General features: G+C 42.8%; 1 long non-coding RNA gene across 1 annotated transcript in view; it reads left to right on the plus strand.

The window, feature by feature from the left end:
• The first annotated feature begins 6,417 nt into the window (after positions 1–6,417).
• Positions 6,418–18,946, plus strand: part of LOC128078094 (uncharacterized) — a 115,574-nt gene continuing 103,045 nt past the window's right edge. The window contains exons 1-2 of the long non-coding RNA XR_008205296.1: positions 6,418–6,475; positions 12,664–12,721. This is a non-coding gene — a long non-coding RNA (uncharacterized LOC128078094). The remainder of the gene's footprint in view (positions 6,476–12,663; positions 12,722–18,946) is intronic.

The raw sequence follows: 18,946 nt of genomic DNA on the forward strand, positions 1-18,946 counted from the left end.
CTTTGATTGAGAGGCTTGTCTGTTAGTCTGAGGCTCTGCTAGTGCGAAATGACTGCTGCGATAAATGGCAGTACTCTTAGGTATGTGTTTGCTATTCCAGCTGCTTGAGCAAACATCATGTACAATCAGGCTTCGGCCTGGGGATTGTGCCTGAGCTTGTGTTGTATTTCATTTTGCCTTCCTTATCCCTTCACTTCATACTAAGCGTGGAACTGGCGCCTTGAGGCCAAGTCCCTTTTGTTATTTATTACGGCACATAGTAATTAGGCATCTGACTTGGCACCCTTGAGCCTATGCAAGTATCTCCATTTGATATATGGAGCATGAGAAGTTAGTTGTCTCAGAATGGAAAAAGAAGCCAAGGATATACTGAGCAGGGAATTCCAGCCAGATTTCATTCGTCATCAACCACAGCAATAAAGATCCTGGAAAGGTTTTACTACCCATCAGGGAACTTATGCGCATTTTCTCGAAACTGAAAAGATACGACTGGAAGGACTAGGAAGTTAGCTTGTAATTTGCCCTGGCCTATTCCTACCTTTTGTGAGGCCAGTTCACCCACTGTGGGCATCATTCCCCTCCACCAAACCTGCCTGCCTCTTCTCAAGCCAATGTTGGGTTTAATTTTGTCTGCTGAGTACTGCAGGTACACCTCCCATATTTACATCCAGTTGTTTTCTTGAGTTGTCCAAAATATGAAACAATAAAGTGAAAACATCTGACATCAGCTCCAACATTTGTTTCCTATTACATCCAAATATTTTTTTTACCTAAGAAGTATATTTCTGTTGAAAAATCACTCTGAAGGAAGTGTTTTATTCAAAAGGTTATTACCTTAGCTGGCTTTTAAAGTAAGATGTTAAGGAGGCCAACATTTGAGGTTCTGTAATTGTAGCAGCTTTTTTTGTCTGTTTTTGGCCAGGGAACAGCTTTGGTTAAAAACTTCATAGGGAATTCATAACAATAACAAGATGAAATACACAAAACAACTTTGCCAACAGGCGTAGAAATAATAACGGGGATTATTTAAGGAAACAATGAGGGCACGGGAGCTGAGACCCCCAGAATGAGCTTCCTTGTTTCAGCTGTGTCCATTTGTTTATATGATCAGGTCATTTATTTAATCTGAAAACATCCTGTTTCGTTGTATAAATAACTGTAGAGGTTTTTCCTGCAAGTGCATAAGTATTATCTAAATACTCTACTGTCATTCCTGACCAGGAAATAGTACTGCACAGCTGCGGGCAGGCCCAGAGCTAGCACAGTGGCCAGCTGCAGAGCTGAGTTGTTCTGGTCTGTTTTGTTTTTGTTTGTTTGTTTTCTTTATCAAAACCCAGGAAAGAACCCACATCCCTATTGCTTTGTGCGCCATAAGCTTGCTTGCATCCCCTGGTAGCTGTAATCTCACAGAACTTTCTCATATTTTGTGTGCTGGTTATCCAGGATGTATTATTAAATGCCAGGAGGGGAGAGCTTTAAGCTTGTACAGTGCAGTGCCAAATTTATGTGCCTTAATTTATGTTGCTTGGCATAGCATCTGGCAGAGAGTAGATACAATTATATCCGTCTTCTTCCTGTTTAAGCCCCTTTCCTTCTCTCTGCTCTGCTCCCAGAGCAGCACCGTCTGGTTAGGAGCCATGATGTGTCTCCAGATGGGGGCCTGGATTTGTAAAGACAGCGCTAACTGTACAATTTGTTGTTTTCCCTTGCTGCATGCTGATGCATACAACATGGATTTGAAAATGTAATCTCCTCCCACTGATAGACTGCAGGTCTCATCTAGAGACAAGAAGGAATTCAAGGAACTTGGCAACAGCAGCTGCCTTTCAGAACTGCCTCAAAGTATCAGGGAGCTGTGGGACAACCTACTTCAGGTTTTGTCTTGCCACCTGTTGCTGCAGTATCTGTACAGGCACCATATGAAACAGACCGGAGAACAAAGCCCTAACCAGATCTCTCTTTTGATTCATCAGCTGTTATCTTTACAGTAAGGGTGACGGAGCACTGGAACAGGCTGCCCAGAGAGGTAGTGAAGTCTCCATCTATGGAGATATTCTAGACCTATCTGGACATCAACCTGTGACACACTGTGAGGTTGTGGGTTGTGTTGTAGGCTTTAGCAGGGGGGTTGGACTCGGTGATCTCTGGAGGTCCCTTCCAACCCCTGCAATTCTGTGATTCTGCGTATGGAAAGTTCAGCCTGGATGCAGAACTTGTCTCTGAGTAACAGTAAAACCGTTCAGTTCTGCTGGTTTGGTTTGAGATTTTGAATCTAGTAGAAAGTAAGGCAATTAAGCAGCAGCTTTTTAAATATACATGTAGGTGTCCAGCTATTAATTCTGTTGGAAAAATGTCAGGGAAGAAACCTTCCATGGGTTAGCGATCAGATTTATTTCCTGTGCAGCTTTTACTGCAGTCTTACAAAGTGTCTGAGATGTTTTGAGGTGAACATCTAAACAGTGACCTAAACTCCAAGAAACAATGGGAAGAAATGCACTGTTGCTTTCACGGAGTTTCTTTTCATGGAGCTTTGTGTCATTCATAATTAATGTTGTAGTTCTGTGCTCATAAAATGATCCCTGCCCCTCATGCTTTTTCACAGGTGATGTCTGTACTTCAGCTGCTGGATTATATTTATTTCAACCTGGAATCTTTAAAACAATCACAGAATCACAGAATCACAGAATCACAGAATCACCTGGGTTGGAAGGGACCTCAAGGATCATGTAGTTCCAACCCCCCTGCCTAGCAGGGCCACCAAACATCCACATTCAGATCAGGTTGCCCAGGACCCCGTCCAACCTGGCCTTGAACACATCCAAGGATGGGGCATCCACAACCTCCCTGGGCAGCCCGTTCCAGGGCCTAACCACTCTCCTTGTGAAGAACTTCCCCCTAACATCCAACCTAAATCTTTCCTCCTTCAACTTTGATCCATTTCCCCTAGTCCTGCTGTTGTCAGCCCTTCTGAAGAGTTTACTCCCCTCCTGGGTGTAGGTTCCCTTCAGGTATTGATAGGCTGCAATGAGGTCGCCCCGCAGCCTTCTCTTCTCCAGGCTGAACAAGCCCAACTCCCTCAGCCTGTCCTCATAGGGGAGGTGCTCCAGCCCCCTGATCATCTTAGTCGCCCTCCTCTGGACCCTTTCCAAGATCTCTATGTCTTTCTTGTACTGAGGGCTCCACACCTGGACACAGTACTCCAGGTGGGGCCTCACAAGAGCCGAGTAGAGAGGGACAATCACCTCCCTCTCCCTGCTGACCACCCCTCTCCTGATGGAGCCCAGGATCCCATTTGCCTTTCGAGCTGCCAGAGCGCACTGCTGGCTCATGTTAAGTCTCTCGTCCATCAGGACCCCCAGGTCCTTCTCTGCCGAGCTGCTCTCAAGGACCACTCCTCCCAGCCTGTACGGGTGCCTGGGGTTCTTCCGGCCCAAATGCAAAACCTTGCACTTTGCCGTGTTGAACCTCATTAGGTTCACCCGAGCCCAGCCCTCAAGCCTGTCGAGGTCCCTCTGAATGGCATCCCTTCCTTCCGCCGTATCAACCGCACCACTCAGCTTGGTGTCGTCAGCAAACTTGCTGAGGGTGCACTCAATTCCCTCATCGATGTCATTAATAAAGATGTTAAAGAGCACCGGTCCCAAGACAGACCCTTGGGGGACACCACTTGTTACCGGCCTCCACCTGGACATAGAGCCATTGACCACCACCCTCTGTCTGCGGCCTTTCAACCAATTGCTTATCCATCGGGTCGTCCACCCATCAAATCCACTTCCCTCCAATTTGGAGATGAGGATGTGGTGGGGGACCATGTCAAAGGCCTTGCTCAGGTCCAGGTAAATGACATCGGTCGCCTTCCCTTCGTCCACCAATGCCGTCACTCCATCATAGAAGGCCACAAGATTAGTCAGGCATGACCTTCCCTTGGTGAAGCCGTGCTGGCTGTCTCGGATCACATGCTCATTCTTTATGTGATCGAGCATGTTGTCCAGGAGGATCTGTTCCATGATCTTCCCAGGCACGGAGGTGAGACTCACCGGCCTGTAGTTCCCCGGGTCCTCCCTGCTCCCCTTCTTGTATATGGGAGTGACGTGACCCTTCCTCCAGTCATCCGGGACCTCACCTGACAGCCACGACTTCTCAAATATGATGGAGAGCGGCTCGGCAACCACCTCAGCCAGCTCCTTCAGGACCCTGGGATGCACGCCATCTGGTCCCATAGACTTGTACACATTCAGTCTAAGGAGGTACTCTCGGACTTGCTCTGCCCTTACAGTGGGGAGGGATTTACCTCCTTGGTCCCCACATAGAGGTTTGGGGATGCAGGGTTCATGGACGTGAAGAAGACTAGAATCCTGGCCACCAGTGAAGACCGAGGTGAAGAACTCATTCAGCACCTCAGCTTTCTCTTCATCTGTTGAAGCCAGTTCTCCTTTTAAATTTACCAAAGTAGGTACGCCCGTTTTGGCCTGTCTCTTCTGGCCAATGTACCTGTAGAAGGTTTTCTTATTGTTTTTCACGTCCCTTGCCAAGTTCAGTTCTGCCTGCGCCTTGGCTTCCCTGATCCCACGTCTGCAAGTCCGGACGGCATCCCTGTACTCTTCCCAGGTGACACAGCCTTGTTTCCAGAGCTTGTACACCCCTTTCTTCGCCCTCAGTTCTCTCAGCAGGTCCTTGCTGAGCCATGCCGGTTTCCTACCTCGCCTGCCCACTTTCTTATTCAGAGGAATGGAGACCTCTTGTGCTTCCAGGAGGGCATCCTTGAAGAGCCGCCAGCTCTCCTCAACATCCCTGTCTTTGAGGGCAGCGCGCCAGGGGATCTTGGCCAGCAATCCATTGAGTAGCTTGAAGTCTGCTTTTCTAAAGTTCAGTGTCCTGATCCTGCTCTTTGCCAAGCCCACATCGCTTGAGATCACAAACTCAACCAGGGCGTGGTCGCTGGAGCCCAGGCAGCCTCCAACCTTGACGCCTTTGATGATCTCCTCGGCGTTGGTAAGCAGCAGGTCTAGCAGCGCTTCACCTCTGGTCGGTCTGTCCAATACCTGAACCAGAAAGCTATCGTCAATGGATTCCAAGAGCCTTCTGGAGCTCTTGCAGCTCGCCGTGTGGTTTTTCCAACAGATGTCCGGATGGTTGAAGTCCCCCACCAGGACAAGAGCCCGTGAGCCAGACATCTCACGCATCTGGAGCAAGAAAGCCTCATCAACAGCCTCCCCTTGATCAGGTGGTCTGTAGTATACCCCTAAGACTAGCTGACCTATATTAGTCCCATCTCTAATCCTAACCCACAGGCTCTCAACCTGTTCCTGACTGTTTCTCGTAGGGAGCTCCTCACAGTTTATCCAATCTCTGACATAGAGAGCAACTCCCCCACCCCTCCTACCTCGCCTATCTTTCCTAAAGAGTCTATAGCCGTCGATGGCAGTATCCCAATTGTGGGAGTCATCCCACCATGTTTCTGTGATAGCAACAAGGTCATAACTTTCCGAGTGCATCACAGTTTCGAGTTCCTCCTGCTTGTTACTCAGGCTGCGTGCATTGGTATAAAGGCACTTCAGCCGGGCTATCCGTCTCGCCACCTTTATAAGGGATCTAGGATCCCCTAGAACAGCAGCATCCCCAGCATCCCCCTGCCCTAGTCCTTCCCTATGCACTCTGCCGTCATTGCCCATGGAGTTTGGTACAAGCCCTCGAATGACCCATTCAACTCCAGTAGCCCTTATTTTGTCCCCTTCCCCCTTCATTCCTAGTTTAAAGACCTGTCAATGAGTCCAGCTAATTCTTCCGCTAAGATCCTCTTACCCCTCAGGGACAGGCTGCATGCGTCAGCAGCCATCATGCCAGGTGCAGTGTAAATTGCCCCATGGTCAAAAAAGCCGAAATTCTTGCGCCTGCACCAGCTCTTAAGCCATCTATTGAAGAGTTGGGTATTTTGGATCCTCCCTGTACCTTTCCCTGACACCACGGGGATAGAAGAAACACCACGGGGATAGAAGAAGCTCAGGTTGTTTCCTTTCAGCCATAAAGTTTATGCTGACCAAGTCAGAACGACAAGTATCAAATTTAAGATAGAAGGGGAAAAAACATAACACTTCAACACTGATTATTTTTTCCTCTTTGAGGTTGCTAGTTAGCTTCCCCTCCTGAAGGACTCAGAGCACTCTGTAATGTCCTGCAAATATCAAGAAAATAAAAGGAGAGGTACAAAGTGAAGAGAACATGTTAAGCCAGCCCAGCTGACCGGCAAACCACTGTGCAGCAGGGCTTCACTCACACAGGAGTTGATCAGAGGCAGGGATGTTCTATCCCAGCTCCTCTTTGGCAATGTTCCATCACACAGGAGGGTCAGTCTTGCCAGCTGACTTGCTTTGGTCAGGAAGTCATATTTGCCTAGGCAGTAGGGCTCAGTAAACGTGGCTCACCTTCACTGGAATTACTGAGGATTACGGGAATTACAGCAGCAGCTCAGCAGCAGGTACTGGGAGGGGAATGGCTTTTAGAAGGCAATTTTCCAAGCTCTTTTGTGTACAAAGCTATTTAACTTGGTGATATTTTTATCATAGTAGCCATTTTGCGTGGCTCCTCTGACTGTTGCTGTGAGTGACATATTAGAAGGAACAATCATTTTAACTGGCAAAGAGAAAATAACCATCCCAGTTAAATGTCCCACTGGGGAGGGCAGCAAGGATGCTGTCAGGCTTCTGAGAAAAGAAGCTGCAAATTTGAGACTGGAAGAGGAAGGAGGGCGATGTGAGGGCAGATAACCTGTCCCACCTGTGGAAAAAAGTAGTACTTAGTGATGCCAGAGCCTGTGATGAGCCAGCAAGTGATGAGGGGAATGAATCAGCAGAAGATTATGATATTCACAGTGAAGGTTTTGAGGGAGACAGTGAGAAAGGAGGTTGGTGAGTTTTGTTTTTTAACTGAACTTATTGTTGGAAATGTTGCTTCTTTTCTTCAGCTACTCAAAGGTAGCAACACATCATGGTGCAGTAAAGAAAACTGTACAAAACTATTTACTTTTCCCAGGGAGGCTGTTTTGCTGAAACTGGCTTGTCCTTGCCCAGTATTACTGAAACAGCAAGTAAATCAGTATATTAATGAATGAGATACGCAGAAGTCAGAAGCTGTGTGCAGTGCCCAGGTCACCTGTTGGCCAGCATCCATGCTGCTGGGCTATGCTTGCGCTGCCTCCATCAGCATCTGCAGAGATGTCTTTTTTCAAAGCCAAGCAGAATTGGAGGTGTTCAGTGAGTTGGAATTGCTTTTTTTTTTTGGCCAGCCACTGTTGCGTGTGTAGTTAGGAGGTACACAGAAATACAACAGCTGAATAATTGCTCTCCTTGATGTCCTGCAAATCAGTAACCTCTCTATTCCAACTTCATCTTTCTCTATTGCTTGCTGCCTGTGTCACTTCTTTTCCTTTTCTGGTGGTACCACTTCTGTCGCTTTTGCTTTTTGCGTGGCTGATGAGTCGTGGGCTTGTGAGATCATTACTGGTTCCAATGAGCTCTAGAAACAGCTAGAATAACACCATTTGTTCCTTGCTGTTCTTAGTCTCCCGTGAAAGTGAAATCTATACAGAACTTAATTACATTTTATATCTTATGTGTTGCTTTAACTGCACTAATATTTACAAACGGATTTGACAAATATCATTGCATTTAAGGGAAGGACCCCCTCTGTGTTGTCTGTTCAAGTTACTGAAAAGAAATAGGAAAGAACGAGGTCTTTCAGAAACTTTAATTACTAGATGATTTCATTGACCCACTAGGCTGGTGGTATCTGCCTTCCAGTCTTTTTCCAATAATTCCTCTTTCATTTGGATGTTTAGGGATACGTTAGTATGTGACCATAATAATTACAAATGGTAATGATTAAAAATTACGGGTTTCAGCTGTAAAGAGTCTTTCTCATTCCAGCCGAAGGCAAAATACAGCCTCTGATTTCTGTTCTTTTCTTTGTAGTAAGGGGATGAGATTTGCAGATGAGCGTAGGAGGAAAGAGGCAGCTGATAGCAAGCTTGAGAAGGAAAGAAAGCATTTTGTGGGGTGTATTTGAAAGCCCCAACTTGCATCCTCCTGCAAAAGAAGGCTCCAGCTGCTCGCTTCTGAAGCTCCTTTTGAGCTGGGAAGGTGTGCAGGTTCTATTTGAGGTTTTGTGTGAGATGATTTGGGTTCTCAGACCTAACCTTGACTACTGGGTTTATGTTTCACCTTTGAGTTCCTAACATGTTAGATGTGGTAAATGAAGTGACTGTCATCATCAGCTAACACATACTGACAAGTTCATCTTCTGTCTTCCAATTCTGCTTGAAGAGCCATTTACTAGGAAAAAGACAACTGTGTGCTGGTATCAGCTAACTGCCCTTCTGTGACTGAGTACATCTGTCAGTTAAAGCAGGCCTTGAGGCTGCTGTGGCCAAGCTCCCGAGCCTTTAGCTGCTGATGGAGTGATGTTTTGCACTGTTCCTCAGCCTAAATCTTCAGAGCATCCGAAGGTGTTACCCTTCTTACAGCCACTTGACACTGAAGAAGGGGTCTGTGAGAAATCAGAAAAATTAGGTGGAGGAAAGCATCCTGTTCCTTTTCTAAGTGAGATAGAAACAAAAGCAAGTTTAGCAAGGCTGCAGCTTCTGATAGGAGAATGGGACATGGAAAAATTATAAATTTCTTCCCCTCCTCCTGTCCTAGATTTTTCATACAATCCCCAGAGAGGAGGAGGGATGGATGCTCTGAATTATTTCTCCTCTTTTTGCTGTCAGAGGTGAAGTGGTTATATTAGTGTAGGCAGCCAGCACTGCTGCGACTTCATATTTTGTAATAACGCTTCTGACTGTTGTACCACATCTGTAATTCAGTACGCAGAGAACCTGTGGCACTTGATACACCCCTGGCTTGCCCCGCTCCCTTCTCTGGAGCCCTGTGCTGACACACAGCAGAAATCCGAGTTTGGCTTTTGTAACAGTTGGACAACCCTGCTTGTGAGAACTGGAATATGACCTGCAATTTTAATTCTGCTGCTTGCTTTGCTCTTAGTTTAATAAGCCAAATAATAGTTTCTTTTCCATACTTTTTAGGAGACGTAATGACCAAACTCATTTTTAACCTGCCTGCCCTCTCTGTCCCAGTTTTAGCCTCTTACATTTGTCTTTTTTTTCCGTTCTTTGTTGCCTATGTAGGCAGCTGAAGTAGATAATTCACAAATCCAGTCTCTTGTTTCTTTTTATTAGGCTAAATCATAAAACTCAAAGAAACAGACAAAAACAAAAAACCCAAACCTAACGCTAGAGCTAATTTTTGCTTGATAAATGAGTTCATTTCTTTTCCAGGGGATGAGAGAGGAAACCAAACCATTATTAATTTAACAAATTTCCCATCTTAACGTTTCAGAGGAGATTTATGCTGTTTACATAACCACGCAGTATTCCTACCTTTGTAAGTACATAGCTGCCATTAGCCAGCCAGATGTGACCCGAGAGCTGCCCTCAGCGCCTTTTTGTTTAATTAGGCAATATATCTGCTTTGGGGCATGTAAGGTGTGACAGAGAAACATCTGCCAAGAGCATCACTGTCTCTGCATTAGGAATGTCAAATAGAGTGCCTTCGTGGAGGGTTGTTAGAGTTAGGGTGGTAAGGTTAGGTCATGGTTGATGATCTTTAAGGTCCTTTCCAGCCTGAGTGATTCTTTGATTCTATGCTTCAACAGCTGCTGGCATCTTCTGGAAGCAGTTCCACCATGTTAGTGAATGGAAATATTATATATTCTACACCTTTTTTTTACATCTTTTACATCTTTTTTTTTTTTTTTTCTCTCAGCATTCTCTATTAGTACAGTCAGTTATGTAAAAGTTGAGATACTAAGGGGGGGTTTCATTGAGTTTTGTCATTGCTGATGCTGTATTATGCAATTAAACCTTACAGTGCCCTGGCTCCAACACTTTCATCTTCTACTGAAATGTGTGAATTCTTTCAAGAGCTCACTTTTCTCCTCTTTAAATAAAGCCATATTGACATACACGGTGACAACTACAGATGAAGCAATCTAAGGTCTTCCATTGCGAAGGTGATTTTCTTGAATCATTGTTCCATTTAGAGCAAAGTGCTGGTTTCTATCGACATCGCTGTGTCTCCCCTTGACCTCCATTGGACCATGTTGCATGTGTAGCTTTGTGGGAGGAAGAAGCAGACCTGAAGGGATGTAGGGCTCTTTGTGATGTTAAGCAAAGAGGTCCAAGTGAACATGTTTCTCTGCTGTCACAGCTGATTTTGTTTCTATGGTTCATCTGTTTTCTGCTTTTAGGAAAAATGAGGAAAAGGAAACTCCCTCAAAACATAGCCACGGCAGCCAGAAATTCAGGATTTTTCCAGTTTTTCCACTTAGTTTTTGTATCTCCTAATTGAGGGACAATCCTGTAGTATTGTCTTCAGTAAGGAAATACCATTTTTTGTGTTCTTTCATATCCCTGATACTGCTACCCATTTTGCTTCTGGTTTGAAGACTGTGATGCTAAACTGATGAATGAGTTTGCAATAACACAATTGAATACATTAAATTAAATTCGGCTTGGACAATGGAATTTTTTTGTTGTTTTGCTATGTGGAATGATTTTGAATAGTTACCAGTGATGCGTACAACAAAGACACGAAGCAATTTGAAAAATGGCATGCCTTACCTAAAAAGAGCATTTAAAAGAAATAAGCCAGAGTAGTATTGTGCTTCTTTCAGTAAATGCAGCATTTAGAATGTACTTTTCTGTATGTTGGCTTATGTTCATTGTATTTTCTGCATTCACTTAAATCCCTATCTTGTAGCATTGCTGTTTACAGCAAGCTGGAGTTTTCCAAATTAAATGTGCAGGGTTGCACAGACAGAGGCAAATTCAGCAATCCCTACTGCATCAACGCAATGGCTATAAAAGTATATTTTATTGATCCCTCCCAGTAAGTAGCAATATGCAATAAATAGTTTGGTTTTACAGCTAGACCCTGTAGAAAGGCATAGGATTTCTTTCTAAATAAAAATGTTTGCTGAAAGGAATGGGCATAGTTCAATTCTAAAATATTTTCCTTCCTCGGTACTTATATAATAAAGCAGCACTAACAGAAAGCCTAGGGTAACTGGCCACAAAACAAGGTGGTTTGTGAAATGCATAGCCCACAGATCCCGAATGGAGTGGTATCTCCTCTGAGGCACAGAGCTCACTTACATTTATTCTGGGGTCACTACTCCTGAAAGCAGGCTGGGGCTGGCTCCTGTGCTAACCCAGCATTACACCTAGCAGAAGCTGTTCCTTCTTCCTTATTATCACATGTCAAGCATTCTGTGTTATAAACTAAACATTCCTGCTTCCTATGTAGAATGCAGAGGAAATTATAACAGGTCTTTCTTACCTGGGGAAGCGTAAGACCCAGAGTATTTCCTCTACCAAACACTTGGTGTTACTGCAGCTAGTGCAGACTGGAATTAGTTTGTGTTGTACTGAAGTCTCCTTGTCAAGTATTTATAAGTTTTGCCACAGACATGATATAGAGTCTGTCTATCCAATTTGCAATTATGGATATGAGTTCTTTGAGGAGGAAAATGCTGCACTGTGGCTGAAACAGCTCTGACACAGAAGCCTTCCTTCAGTATGGACTGTGCTTACTGTTAGAGCTGCACTACAAGTGTCTTGATTGAGAAGCTTCATTATGCATTAAAACAAGAGGTGGGAAAGGATGAGGGAAATCCCGGCTACATCTGACACAAGGACAAAAAGACAATTGCTTGTATACTTGTTTGAAATTCTAGGAAGTGCTGATAGAGTAAAATGATGGCACTGTAAATACTGATAATCAGCAATGTTTTGCTGCTGTTTTTCATGGAATATAAACACTTAGTAATGTAATATTTCCATTGCCTTTACCAAAATATTCAGTTGACATACAAAATGTATTCCTTTTTATACTGAAATGTAATTTGGGATATCGTCTTAGGACCAAAACAAGTTCTCTCCTATGTAAGTGAATCTAGCATGATGAATTTCTGTCCACTTGCTTGCATTATACAAAATGAAGATTAAATCTCTCATGAGTTTTCATAGGTTTTTCAGCTGTTAGACTAGAAGTTTTAGTTTAATCCCTGAAGACAATATCATTTTTTGCATAAATAGGAAACCCTGCTAAATTTTTGCCGAAGAATTGAACCACTGTATTTCTGCATGCTTCCACATCAAATTCAATCAAAACTCATTTTATCTTTGAAAAGTAATGTAGAAGAAAAATTTATAATCAGGTCCAGATGCTGACAAAATCACATATCTGTCTCTTTCAGAATGTTTTGTAAAGATCTTATTCCAAAAGGCAGCTGCTTGCTCTTCTACTGATCTGTTCATTTGGAATTTGAAATTGTGGGAAAATAATGGTTGAGCTTGATTCAGTAGGTAGAACACTGTGTACTCATGAAAGAGAGGTCCTATTTCAACTGTAATTGTGATTGTATTGGCCAGCAATTTCCAGTCACACGAAGAAGGAGAGGTATCATCAGGTCACACACCTGCATCTGCTGAAAACGAAACAGAAGTGGAAAAGTGGGAGAATTTATAAAGAAGCACATTTTCTCTGATTTGGGAAACCTGACTTCTTTGTATCTTTCTTCTGTTTGTTCTGCCTGTGGCCCTCACAGGAAGGAAGCTGCCAGAACAACAAGCATGCGCATCCAGAAATTTCAAAATCAGCAAAAGGTAAAGTTTACAGTTTTTTGTCCACTGCTTCTACCAAAACATAGCTGTAGTAGATGCAGACAAACCTTTTCAGCTGTTGACTCTGCCTGCTCCTTAGAACAAATATTTGCCATTCGGCTTTTCTTTCTTTAAATTTCATGTGAACATAAAAGTCTCACCAATAATATTGAAAAGCAGGGAATTTCCTTAGCAGTTTCTGCTCCTAGCACAGCAGAATATTTGAGACTGTGTTTTATAACTTTACACAGTCCACGGAGACACCAATTTTCCAGAAATTGGTCATCATTTTAATGCACAATTAATTTGGTTGTGATTTTGAACTGCTGGTCATCGGTCTCTGTAGTTGTGTTACACAGGCTGCATGCCTCCTGGTCTGTGAGTGCATTTCACTCATTACTCATGCTTGGCATAGACACGCAGCAGTTTCTGTTTCTGAGACAAAGCAGAAATAAACTATACTTGCATGTATTTTGTGATGGAAGAAATAATAAGATGGAATAGAAGTTGTCATTTCTTTCGAGGAGTGAGTGAGAGAGAAAAGTTTCACGCAGTAGTTTCTGTCTTTTTGGTGAACTTATCAAATGTTCTTGAAACCTAGAAGGTAAGTTAGAAAGCGAATCCAGTCTCCTTAAATTCTTTCACCACTTTAAGGTGGGTGCAAGTGTCATAATTAACATCAACCCTAGTAGAGGCTGTTAAGTATGTTCAAAGCAAGTAACAGAAATAATGTAACATATATTTTAAGTATTATTGCAAATATTGCTGTTTTATATAAATAAGTAAACCTAATTTATTTTAATTTAAAAGTCTACTGCATTAGAAAGGGCATTTAAAATAGTGACGCAGCACTGCTGAACTCTTGAATAATAGGGAAAGCCTCTGTGGGAGAGTAGAAGCACAGAGCTGGCGGCTGTGGGATAGGACCAAAATGTTTGAGGGCAAGAGGAAAATATTTCAGGGCCCACTGCAAGAGCTGACTGGAGAGAGAGAGGATTGAGGTGATATCAAGCAGGCAGCAGGGATGGCAGATGAGTTAGAATAGTGGGGAAACTAACAAGAATACGAGTGGATAAATACTTGTTGCGGGAGAATCTCTGTCTGTGTGGTGTGCCAGACTTAGCTGAGTGCATCCTTTAGCCACAGGGTAAGAACAACAAATTAACAAGAGAAAGAAGGACGTTTTGAACACTTTTCGGGATATCTCTGTTATAACAGGACTAGGTAGCTGGGGCTCTAGGCTGTCAGTGTTTGGGAACAGAAGATTGATTAAAAGACATGAGGAATAACTCGTTTGAAGGTTCTTGAATTGAAAAAGGCTTTGAAAAAATGTGAGCTAAATACTAGCAGTGTCCTCAAGTTACAGGTATAAAAGCCATCTGGAATTTATTTTAGGAACAACAGAAAAAGCCTTCAAGGCAAAGGGCTGTGTGTTCAAAAGAGTTACGAAATCACTGAAATAGAAATCAGGAGTGAAGAGTTACAGTAATGCAGAAGAGCCTGACCAGGAAATTAGGCTGCATCGGAGAGAGTGGGGATAAAGCAGTAATTACTTTGTCATGTTGAGTTGGACTTCACCATAGCACAATAGCCCTAAGCTTGTCAGTTAAAAAGATGAGGGGGCTGCAGATGTTATGCTCAACCCAAATTAAAGTGGTGGCAGTTTTTGGCAAGGGAGTATTTGTTGCTGAACCCAAGAACAAAGCTGAGAGAGCTGGTAAGGTGGAGACATGACCAGGGCAGGAGTACACATGGGACAGTTCAGCAGTTTGAAGGCAGGCTTGCCCAGGGAACTCTGCTGTAGCATAGTCCTGCGTCACAACAAACTGGAGCAGAAGCTCAAACCTGTGGCTAGTTTTCTGCGGCATCTCAGGAGGCTGGGTGTCCATCTGTAACCTGCCCTGATTTGAAGTGAAAGCTGTTAGCTCAAAGCACAGTCTCAACCCTCAGCACAGAAGGATGTAGCAGTAGTTCTGCTGGTGCCGTGGGAGCAAACCCAAAAACAGCAAGTTTGCTGCAAGGTAGTTCAGTCAGCCTAAAACGTGTGCATGATACAATTGCCTAGTACAACAGAGTACTCAGCTCAGCAAGTTCTTGAAGAACTGCATTTCTGTTGTAGCCAATAGTGGTGTTCAGTACAGGTGTGAAATAGGACTGCTCTGACCTTATCTTTAATTGTTTTAAATGCTTTGACGTCAGTTTCTTGACCCTTAATTCTGTCCTGACTAGAACAAAATCTCTGCCTAGACAGAACCATGAAGGAGCACTTCAGCACTGTGTGACAACGAATGAGCCTTTCAGGTCAATGAATTAAAGAGCTTGTTAGCCAGAGACTGGCAACCAGAGATATACAATTTCAGGAAACTTCTGCTTCTGGCAAGATACCTGCAGGATAGAAAGTTATCCCAGTTTCTTTTAATTTTTGCATACAAGGTAGAAGGGAACTAGGTCTCCTTTGGTATACACATAGCTAATGCAGTAGCAGCCATTTGTTAAACAATACAAATGCATTCATTTAAAATGTTTGAGTACGAGAAATAAAAATAATACAATTTGTCTTAAAACCTAAGCAGGAGGGCAGTGGATTACATTGAATACAGGCCTCTATGCCAATATATTTATCTGAATGCATTCCATCTCTGTTTCCCACTTGTGATGGAAAGGAATTCTCAGAATCTTTATTTTGGACAAGCCATTGGAATTGAGCAGGTCAGGCAGAAGCAGCACTTGTACAATAGGCCAGCCAGTATGTGAGATCTAGGGTGGGACAGTGTTTTTTTAACAGTATCTCCAGCATGTTTTGCTATCTCAGAATGCAGTCTATCCCCAGGTAAGTTTTGTCATTTGTTTATTTAGGTATTCATTTATTTTAGGAATTGCTGAAATTGCTGATTTTTCATAAACATCTCTGCTAAAGATTCTTTGTCTCCGCTATGGACATAGGCCCATGCTAGGATTAGAAACTGTGTAAATTCTTGTCCTCAGAAATAGGACCATAACAGGATAGAAGAGTTTTTGCATTGTCTTAGGAGCCAGAAGGATTAGTTACAGCCCTGTTAAGGCATAGCTCACTTTGCACTCATCTTGCTTCTAACCAGAGGTTTGCTCAGCATGCATTGCTCCCTTGCTCAGAATTGCCCACCTTACCCTCAGGTGGGTTCTACCAGCATCTCAGGTGGGATCTACCAGCATCTCCAAAGCTGGCTCAGGTGAGCTGGGTCTGAACAGAAGAGTAAATACTGTTGCTTTTCTTGCACTGAAAACTTTTGTACAGTGACAGCTTCACCAGAGATAAATGTTAATTAAACTTCATCTCAGAGTGCTGTAAATTAGTTAATAAGTGACCAGCTGAGTACTGTCTAGCTACTCATTCTGTTACATAAGGCTGCTGATCTCTCTGATGACTCACACTCCTGTGGGAGGTCAAATGCTCAGGGTTAAATCGCTTGTTATCACCTGAGAAGCATGAGAAGCAGTACTGTTTCAAACAGCATTAAGGGTTGTCTGCCCTGGCCAGTGAGAGCTACAGGACTGTCAGTCGCTCCAAAGGACATTTTAATCCAGACAAGCAACTGGGGAAATGAAGGATTGAGAGGCTATTTAACTTCCTGTTTGTAAACCTCTCCAGTTACAGCAGCTGGTTCTTGCTTTCATCCTTACCTGCTGAGGTCCATGGGGCTGATAAGTGTATGTTGCAATGCACCATTTGTTTTGGAAAAAAGGAAGCAAAATGGAAGGACTAGAAAAACAGAATACTTTTTCTGCTTACCAGAATAGAGCTGAGGGCTAATGGGTCCTGATCCACATCAGCAGGGTGTTAGAATAGAAAGACAGCATATTGTGTTCTGAATGAGGAAATGTGTTGTCTAAGTCAAATTAGAATTCTATGCTGGATAACTACATTTTATTAAACCTCTTAATTTACATTTGTAAAGGGATCCAGCCGGAGAGACATTTGACAGCAAAAACAAACCAACAAAAAAACCCTTTCAGAACCCAAACTTCCTGTTAGCAACTTAATAGACTTCTGTTCACCCCTGAGGAATCTGAAATAAATAAAAGATGGGAAAAAATCAATATACAAACATGTGGGGAAATGTACTGGTTGAGAGTGTGGGCAGAACTAATTTAGATAAGGTTAATGTTTCTGGTGTAATCCAGTGTTTCAAAATATCCCTTTTGCAAATGTTTGACCTTATGAATAATACAGCTGAAGAAAGTGTACCAGAAAAGTTTACTTCGCTTCTGGTAATTGTCACTCAAGTTAAACATAGGTATTACTGTTTGTATTAATCAAGGGCGGTTGTTTGTGGTTTGTTTTATATATATATATAAAATTTTTTATTTTATATATATATATATAATTTATATATATAAACAATATATATTTATATATTGTTATATTTATATATAATATAATATAATTTATATATTTATATATTATTATATAAACAATAATATATATATATAAAATAAATACATATATAAATATATATATATAAAATATAAATATCTTCAGTGGAGTTTTGTAATTGCTTGATTCTGGCAAGGCCTTTTAATGTGGCTTTCTTGCTGTTTTCTATCTTGTTTGTCTCTCTCTTGATACCCAAGAACACTTCATGTATGGCTATTATAAGCATTTGAAGTTTGTCGTTTGCCCTGCTGTTTCTCAATAAACTACTCAGTGAACGCAGCATCTTGAGGACTAGAATAGAGAGTAATGCTAGTACCTAATAGCTTACAGTACACACCTGCTACTTCCTGGCCTTAGGCAGAGCTCTGAGAAGAGTGAGATCTATTTTTCTATCTGTTTTTCTATCTATTGTGTTTGCAATACAAATAGGATCCCACCTCCTTTGGACTCCTCCAGAACACTAAGGTGCTTGCTCTACCCTGTGCCAGTTGTTTGCCTGGATGACCTTCCCAAAGCAAGATGACCTTCCCAAACCTTTGGCCAGTTTCCTCTTTAGAGATTATTTGTGTAGAATACATTTATGCTCTCAATATTATGACAGTTGAGCGGCATCTTTTTGAGCAAGACATTCAGGAGAGGTTCACTGAACTACTTAAACATCATCCTTTCGAAGGGATTCTTCTGTTTGAAGCATGGAGGCATGGCTCTACTTCAGCTGAAGAAAAGACCTTCACAATGGGACCTGAACACAGTATCTGCTAGAATCATGCACCATTAAATTCCCACTTGGTCATGGTAGCTCCATATGGGAAGTTTCTCTTCCTTCACAACAGAGCATCTTGTGAGTCCCTGCCAGCAGCTCAATAGCAGCTCTGATTTTTCCCATTTATCTTCTTTCATGTCTGCACTACAATAAGCATTTCTCAGCAGTCTGGTTAAGGTGAAACAATAGTGGAAGTACAGCACTGGTTCTGTAGTGACTCCAAAAGGCACCTTTCATCTAACAGGGCCAGCTGGACTTCTTCCTACCTTGTTTACTCAGCAAGCTGGAACACAGGTTCTCCTCAATCACGGAGCCTACCTGTGGTCCTGTAGTTATGCTATTCACGTCTTGTCCTCACCTCTAAAAGGATAGAAGAGGGCCATGGCTTTTTGCACTGCCCCAGTCACTGCATCAGCTGAATTTCTATCAGCCTTGACAAGCATCTGGTATTCTGGACATCACTTGTTTCTAAGTAGTGTGGGCCTCAGAACTGAGACTAGAAGAAAGAGGTATGAGGAGATCCATCTTTGCACAGTTGGACATGGTGTTTGAACGGCAGTTATCACTGTGGGTGATCTGTGATTAAGTTGCACTGAGCCAGGTACCTGGATGTTTCGACTGCTTTTTCATCACGATGGAGATACCAGTCAATGGGGAAGCTGAACAAATGCGTATTCATAATTTCATTTGAATTTGCACAGAATCCCTTGTACTGGTCAGTGTACAAGCTGTAGCTGTGCAAACTCTCCAAACTGTCATGGCACTCATTCACAGACATCTGTTAAAAATAGACTCTAGTCATCCTCCTGGGTCTTTATGCTCACAAAGAGTGAGGAAACTGTTCTTGTGGAGCTGATGAAGGAATGAATATGAGTGCAAGTAGTTGGCTTGGAAGTTGTCAGTAGCAGCAGGAAGACTCCTTTTCCTTCAACTTTCAAGAAAGGTCAGAGTTAACCAACACAGAAGACATTCTAGTTGCTGCTCCTTCTCATGAAGCAATTGTGTCTGACATGCCACTTGTTAAGCACTTTTGAATTTTGGGTAAACAATA

The sequence above is a fragment of the Tympanuchus pallidicinctus genome, unplaced genomic scaffold (genome assembly GCF_026119805.1).
Source record: "Tympanuchus pallidicinctus isolate F22 unplaced genomic scaffold, pur_lepc_1.0 scaffold16, whole genome shotgun sequence".
Lineage (NCBI taxonomy): Eukaryota > Metazoa > Chordata > Aves > Galliformes > Phasianidae > Tympanuchus > Tympanuchus pallidicinctus.